Raw genomic sequence first — 8,685 nt, 5'->3', positions numbered from 1 at the left:
TAATTAGCTTATGTTAGCGCGAGACTTCCATTTTAACAACACGCGCATCAAGCAAATCCACGCTTAATCGATTTTTACAGCACCTACTCCACCATGTTTTAGTCGTGCCGCTCAGGAGAAAGACAGCTTGTGTATGAGTCCCCATAGGCTATAAAAGGCACGCATGCACAGAACCGGGCCGCTGTTGCACTGCACTTTAAGCGAGGACCTCGCGCGCTCTCGGTTTGTGTGCGTGCGTGTGTTTGTTTTCCTTTCTCCTGTATGCATTTTTCATACCATGGAGCTGAAGTGAAGGCAGAATGCTTGGTGCTGTGTGTTTAGAACTGGACCGAATCGGGACCGGCTCAGCGAGCTGCGCGCGCTCACTGGGTGACCCCCCCAATGAAGGAATGATGAGTTCCGCGCGCGAGTCTCGAGAGCTTCAGCCCGCGCGGCCACTGCGGCACGGGAACGCGCGCGCGCGAGCTTCTGCTTCCTATAACAGGTGTTTTTATTATTCTTCCATATTTACTCCTCATGCCTGTTCATATATTTACCCTATATTTATACACTTTTTTACACTTTATACCAAACAATTGCAAAGCTAGTTTAGTTTATGTTTGTATTGTTTTTTTAAATGACAATTTACAGTATGTTATAATTAACTGTTGTTTCTTTTTCTTGTATTTCTATTTAAGAAGAATGTGTGAAGGCTTAAATAAATAAAATAGTTGTCAGTCTGATAGACGTTTTAGGATAAATAATATAAGATATTATTTTGTTAATATTATATTAATATGTTTTGGACAAATTTCTAATTTCACAGTGTGTGTGTGTGTGTGTGTGTACATAATATGAAAAATATATTTGTTCCAAAATAAATATTTATCCTAAAACATCTATCAGATCAACTGTAAAATAATAACAGTTGCTAATAATAGAAGTGTGCTGTAAATAATAATAATAATAATAATAATAATCCAGTGTGTCTATGCTTGCAGAATTTCTTTCATGTTTGCACTAAAGAGTGAATCGTGCTTTGTGTGTACAGTGAAATCGGCTTGGAAAGGCAGAGAAAGTCTTCCTCAATCGGCTCGGGTGAGATTTAGACATCTGTCAAATGCAGCCAATCTCATGTACATTAGTAATATTGAAGAGACAAAAGGCAGCCATGGGATTAAACCCAACTAACTCTTAATCTGATCCTCAGCCTGGTGCCTCCAAAAGCCTACACACACACACACACTCTGCAGGAGCTTTTAACACACAAAATATTATTCTTCATCCCGATGGTATTGTCTGTCGCATAAAGAAAAGTGTTAGATGCTGCTTATAATTAATTTATTTTAAACAAATAAATAAAATAAACTGATTGTCAAAATTATGCTGTTTTAGTTTAATGTCAGAAGCCTGTATTATAGTTATTACATTACATGCACATTACACTGTGTTTTAATAGGCACAAAGGAACAGGATCTTCATTTTAGTCTTTTTAGTTTAAAAAAATAAATAAATTTAAGACTAAAATAAATATTGCTTTGTATAAAATAGTCCATAATCCATGTTTGGGATTATATATTAGCCCAGAAAGGAGCCAGAGTTAATCTAGTCTAAACATGGATGAAGTGTGTCAATGTGTGTGTGTGTGTGTGTGTGAGAGAGAGAGAGAGAGCTACTGTATCATTATGCCAATTGAAATAATTTTAAACATACATAGTGATGGTTATTGGTTTAAACTGTAATGCCGTGTTGCACACATCTGCTTTTATTAAAGACTTATTTCCCCACCAAATATTTTGTCATATATTTGGATGCAAAGGGCTTTAGTCGAGCACCTTAATGTGGTCTCTGCTTATTATTACGGGATTAGACTATTGCAGGCTGGTACACTGTTTACAGTACAACTATATCATTGATATGCACTCTTAGACAATAATGGTTCTTCGATGGTTTGTTTTATAAATAGGAATCTTGGCTTTCTAAAAGGATTTTAATTGGAAACATTTACGAAAGGGAAACACAGCTTTGGGGTTCTGCATCTGAGCCCTTGTTTTAAAAATAATATCTTGGTTGTTAACTTTTTTTCTTGTCTTTACAGCATGTTTACAAAAATTATGCACATCAGTGTTGTATTCAGTGCTGCTGCAGATGTTTGTGTTTGGGTGATTAGGGTATACGAGACGCTGTGTCATCTTTTTGTCTCATGGATCATCATCGTTGTCTCTTCTTCATGCTGCTTCGTCACGTGAAACACTGCAAGGCTTTCCCCATGTATCACATACTCACATTATTGTCCCGATCCCTGTAAACACACATGCTCAAGCCGATGAACAGCCTAAACCTTCTGTGTGTTCGGGAAAAGCTGCTTTATGTAATATCAAGAGCAAAGCAGAAGAGTAATAACAATGCTGCTTGACCGGATAAGCAATAAACAGAAAGATAGAAAGAGGATTTCAGTCTTCTTAACCATCGAGAGGATTAGCTATGCCCGATTTCTGCTAAGTACAGCTATCTGAATGTTAACTCAAGCTTAAATCTTGCTATAGAGGTTTCTCTTTAAAAGGAGCAAAATGTACCAGGGAGTAATCTCATCATTTTGCTTGTCAGCCTTTAACTTCCCCTGTCACACTATGCGCCATGTATTGCCAGGTTTCTATTGAATAAAGTCTGGATAATTTTGTTCTCAAACCAGAACGACGAATTTCTACCCTCATTTCTATATTTTTAACACACAGCATAGGCGTTTCGTCCTTTCAAACATACGTTTAAGTGCCAGCTTAAGGCAGTCACAGTGACAGTAGCTCAGCTCTTCCATGTTAATATAACGAACAAAAGATGCAATGAGTGGCAGGAGATTTAAATACTCAGAGGTGTACAGGAGAATACAGTGCTGTAAAGAGAGACATTAACACAAGTTTAGTAATGTGAGCATAATCTAAGACTATTGAAACTGTGTGACCTTTCTCTTAGATCTCTGGGTTTTTCGACTTTATGAAAGTGCAAAATCCTCATAAAAGGTCGGCTGTAACATCTTATGTGACTTGATTTTAATGGGAGGGTTGCAGAATTAAGATGTCTAAAAAGCATTTTTGGAACTGATCCGAAGGATTTAGATAGAAAACAATAATTAAGATAACTTTGCAATTAAGCAAGATTAAAAAAATATCAATAATAAAAAAAAAGAAGTTGTCAGGTTAATGATACCCCAGTCAGAAAGCAGGGGATGGTTCAGATATACAAATGTGATGGATATTATAGGGCTTACAACTCCAACATTATGCATTATTCAGAAGTCTGATATTTCTATTGCAGTACCAGACACTGTCCTTCCTGCCTAAGCTAGATTTTAAGAACGAGCCGGTGCATTAACGAAAGAACACGAAAGAAAGAAAGAAAGAAAGACGTTTTCCAAGCAGGAAAAAAAGGACAGTCGACGATGACTAATGGTTACTCAGGCCACGTTTGTGTAAGGAGATACAGCATATTTATGAAGACTGACACCAAAAGCCCCGAGGGCTGAACTTGTAAGTGTCAGAAAAGACTAAGCATAATTCTAAAGCTAATGAGTTGACCCGATTGTTATTCATACATGCTAATTAATTGCGTTCGAGCCTCGTCCTAAACAAACAGCTCAGCCCTCATAACTTACTGTTTACTTGACCCAGTGCTTGGGTCGTGCCGGTGAACTTCTTGATGGTTCTGTGGATTAGTTGGATCGCAATTAGGTTCATTGTTACGAGCCTCTCAGATGATATAATAGACCGAGACAACATCACAGAGACGAGCGATGGCCTGTAATTTGTCCTTTGTTACATTTACGATGAAAGAAACTGATTTATTAAACAGGCGTACTCATGTTTATCTGATAAAAGAAAGTATCTTCCGCTGGATTTTGAATCCTACCGGAATGAATGGAAAAAATGTTTTGAGACACTTTAATTCAGTATCAATATAAAGAATAATACTATTGAAAGTGGACAACAATTTCTTTTACACTGTAAGTTTTTTTTTGTTTTATCTATTTATCCTGTTAATACTTGATAAGTAAATGACTAAAACTAAAGATTCAGATTCAAGATTCAAAAATTCAAAGAACTTTATTAATCCCAGGGGGAAATTGCTAAAGATAATGTTTTCACTATTAAACCTTAAATCTGTAATTTGTGTCCAATTATTTAATTTATTTAAGTTAACTTATACATTAATCGCATCACTCAACTATATATTTTAAGCAATTTAACATTTCCTTAAGATAAGGAACAAAAGAGAGTTTAAGTGGATAAGCATTAGACATAATGTACTGTACAATATCTACAGTAGGTGTTACATTAAGTCTAGTAATGCATTTGGAGATGTGGAGAGTGTGTGTGTGTGTGTGTGCGTAGTCTAGTGTCAATTAATAATTAGTAATATACAGTTATAAAACTACATTCCGTCATGAATAATGTGCAAACTGTGTTGGATAAGACATCAACTAAATATTAACAGAACATACAAAAAATTGTGTATTGTATTTTTATTGTCTACATTGTTTTAACATTATTAAAAAAGATCACATTCATTGCTTATACCCATTTTTATAGTGTTACATTAATTCCATTAATGCATTTGGAGAAAATTGGACAAATATTATTTTCTAAATATTTTCTAATGAACCCTAATGTATTAATGTGCTGTTCTGCAAAAAAAAAACTTCACACAGTAGTGTATAAAATGTACTTATGTATAAATGTAACTAACCCTATTAATGTGTGTTATTAATTTTAAATATAGAATATGGCTTAAACCATAAAACCTATGATTATGAAAAATGATTTAAATACACTTTGCGAGGCTTACGTGCCATATTTTTCCCTACACGAGTCAAAATGAACTAGCACCAGTTTCTATAAAAATACCTCAAATGCTAAAAAAGATAATTTCACTCATCATTGTTAGCTAAATTAAACAAAAATTCTAATTATGATGTTATGAGTGTGTTACCGTGCTACGTAAGGCCAACTTAAATGAGCTGAATTGATGTGTGTGTGTGTGTGTGTGTGTGTGTGTGTGTGTTGGAGTCATACAGCCATGTCAAAAGCATGAGGACATTAGGAACAGCTGAATGTGAGACATAACAACTGGACAGAACTGGCCAAATGACTGATGTCTTAAACCTTTTATCTCTGTAATGCCTGGATGCTCGTGTTAAACCGATCCGAACGAGAATTTCAAGAGTACCATTTTAAAGGGTTAAATTTCATAAACCTGTCCGGTTAAATTACATAAACATCATCACTATTTATTTTAAGCTGCTGACTTGATAAAATCTTGATTTTGAAAATTTTTCAAAATAGTTCAGATTGCAAAAATCTTAGTCTAGTTTATTCACACTACCTCTTTTTTTTTTTTTTTTTTCCAAGACCACACCTGACACATTCATGGAGGAACTGAAGATTCTCCTGAAGTGGTTTTTTGGCTGGTGTAAAACTTGATAAAGAACAGACATCCTCTACTCCAGGATAAAAAGGGGCCATTCTTCAACCTCGACACGTAGAATCATGCAAGAAAAACCTGAGGCCATCACTTTAAGGTGCTGAAATGACACGATGACAAATGCTTTGTTTAGACTAATAGTTAAGGCCGGGCATGTAAGAGGAGCCGAGTATGAAAATCGAAGCACATAGGAGGTGAATTTACAAATGGACTTCTCACCCATGACAGGGTTTTAAGTTTAAGGTGACGTAAACAAATGAGCTCGTTCCCACAGAGACCACCATAAATTAAACACTCTTAAATAGGGTGGAAAATAGACCAGTCCACTGCATTGAATTTTTTTTTTTTTTTTTTTTTAGACAGTGGCCAAGCTCAGGAAGTAATTTCTTGGAGACGCTTTTGACATTTTCCTCCTTAATCATTTATTATGATGATGATGATGAACATAAATGGTGGATTGGGCATTGATTTAGAATTATAAGAGAACAAAAAGTTTAGAAAACAAGCATAGACCGTGACATTTTACGGAAAACAGTGCTTTGTTTTCTATTAATTAATAAACTACAAATAATTTAATAATCGTTGACAATAGCTTATAACGAAGGATAGTCAAGAAAAACAAAAATATATTTCACATTACTGTTAAGAACTGATTTATAAGAAAAAATGGCTAATCATTCATAACATTGTCTGATGTAGTAAAATCATAGATGCCTTTTTACTTTAAATTAAAGTAAACATCCACCAGGGAATACTTTGACTACTACTACTACTACTACTACTAATTATAATAATGCATGGTTTAACAGCTTTCACTGCGTATATTTTTATTATTATAAGGATCATCAGACCATGAGTAGCTGGATTCCTCTATGCGTTCGGCTCGCCTCTTGGCTCACTTGCAGTGTCCTTGGCTCTGTGACTATAAATCTATGGACATAAAAGCCTTCCATTGCTGTAGGCACTAATGAGAAGAGCGAAAGTTAAGCATGTACACTGTACAACACTGTACTGTACAACTTCTTCTTTTGTGTCTTCAAAAAGCCAGCATACAGGAATGAGAAGAAGAACTTAGCTGTAATAAAAATGTATAGTCTTTCCCGAGTGTATTAAAGTGCTACCTTTGATACCACCTTTGCTCAGTGTTGTGGACATCTCGTACAGTCTAATGCACAACCATAGTGTGTGTGCGCGCGTATGTGTGTGTGTGTGTAAAGCTCCAAGTGCATGGTTGAGCACCTTAACATACTTGAAGAAGAAGGCTAAGTGCTCAACTCTTCCACATGACCAAGTTGCCCCTCCATTGGCAGTTATATCGCTGAGAAAGTGACTCGGCTGTCCTTTTCTTCCACCAAGAACATGGCGGTGTGTGTTCTGGAGGACCTTCGCCCACACACTGGTACATGTAGAGCAGAAAGTACTTTTAGAGCATGGCCCATTTTTTTCACATACGAAAATGTAATATATTGACCTATACGAGTTTGATATATGGTGCAAGTATGAAATCGGTGGTCTTTTTATATACAGGATACATTAGTGGTGTATCCAGTATTCATTAGGTACACCTTGTCAGTACTGGGTTTGACCCCCATTTACCTTAATTCTACATGGCGTACTGTAGATTCAACAATGTATTAGAAACATTTCTTAGAGATTTTCCCCAGATTGACATGAGAGCATCACACAGATTTGTCAGCTGCACATCCGTGATGTGAATCTCCCATTCCACCACATCCCAAAGGTGCTCTACTAGATTGAGATTTAGTGCCTGTGGAGGCCATTTGAGTACAGTTCAATATATTCAAGAGATCATGATTTTAGCTTTATGACATAACATGTTCATCCTGCAGTCATAAAGGGATGGACATGGTCAGCAACAATACTTGGGTTGGCTGTGGTACTAAGGTGTGGCAAGAAAATATTCCCCACACCATTAAACCTCCACCAGCTGCCTGAACTGAAGGATGGATCCATGCTTTTATCTTGTTCATGCCAAATTCTGACCCCACCATCTGGATGTTGCAGCAGAAATCCAGACTCAGACAGGAGTGGCACCCGGTGTGCTCTTTTGCTGCTGGAGTCCGGCTGCTTCAAGGTTTGATGTGTTCTATCTTCAGAGATGCTCTTTGGCATACCTCGGGTGTAACAAGATGTTATTCGTGTTACTGTTGCCTTTCCAACCAGTCTGATCATTGTCCTCTGACCTCCAGCATCAACAAGGCATTATCACCCAAAGAACTGCTGCTCACTGGATTTTCTCTTTTTTCCAGACCATCCTCTGTAAACCCTAGAGAATGGTTGTGTATATTAAAATCCCAGTAGATCAGCAGTTTTGGAAAAAATACTCAGACCGGCCTGTCTGGCACCCACTACCATGACACGCTTAAATCACTTTTCTTGCATTGTCCATGTCTACATGCTTAAACGCATTGAGTTGCCGACATGTGATTGGCTGATCAGTTGATTGTGTTAACAAGCAGTTAAACAGGTGTACATGTTACAGAAGCCAATCACAATGAGAAAAGAGGATAAAAGTTATTAACAAAAAAAAAAAAAAACATTTATGTACTGTGTGTTGCGATCAAAGATCACAGTTATTGCAGCTGGAGGAACTTCAAGCTATCTAGTAATAAAGATTTAAGTTAATGATACAGTAAACAACAAATTTATAAATTGATGGCTTTGATACCATTTTTCTATGGCTGTAGCAATGGATGCTGAAAAAGCTTGCAGCATTTTTGTAAAAAAAAAATTTTTTTTTATATTTAAAAATGTTCTTGCTCTTGTCATGAAAAAGTTTTCTTTTGTTGGGGATTTCTTGTCTTGTGTATATATATATTTTTTCTGTACAGCAATTGTGAATGAAATGTGTTTGTGGTTATATTCATATAACAAAATAAAAATGTGCTCCAAAATACTGTACGTGAAAGGTGTTTAAAATCAAATTTTATCTTGCAAACCTGCTGTGGTGAATTTCTCAGGTTATTCTGAATCAATTTCTGATTGCAAAAATAAATCATAAAATGACACATTATGTTTCATTTCATCACATGTTCTCTATGAGATGCTAAGTGCTTTATGTCCGGTACTTGATTTCAATACTTTTTTTTCCAGATAAAATAAATGTAATTATAATTGTCTGTCTCTTAGTCATTTCTTGAGGAACTAGATCTTTCAAATCTGCTTTTATAATATGTTGCTATTAGCACAATATCAAGTAATGTGTCATAA

General features: G+C 36.0%; 1 long non-coding RNA gene across 1 annotated transcript; it reads left to right on the top strand.

The window, feature by feature from the left end:
* LOC128509019 (uncharacterized) lies at positions 1 to 8,373 on the top strand. The gene is made up of 3 exons (XR_008355991.1): positions 1 to 484; positions 1,031 to 1,077; positions 5,382 to 8,373. It is a non-coding gene; the product is annotated as an uncharacterized LOC128509019 (long non-coding RNA).
* The last annotated feature ends 312 nt before the right edge of the window (positions 8,374 to 8,685 follow it).

Source organism: Clarias gariepinus, chromosome 21 (assembly GCF_024256425.1).
Source record: "Clarias gariepinus isolate MV-2021 ecotype Netherlands chromosome 21, CGAR_prim_01v2, whole genome shotgun sequence".
Taxonomy (NCBI): Eukaryota; Metazoa; Chordata; class Actinopteri; order Siluriformes; family Clariidae; genus Clarias; species Clarias gariepinus.
This window is presented reverse-complemented; position numbering and strand designations above follow the sequence as displayed.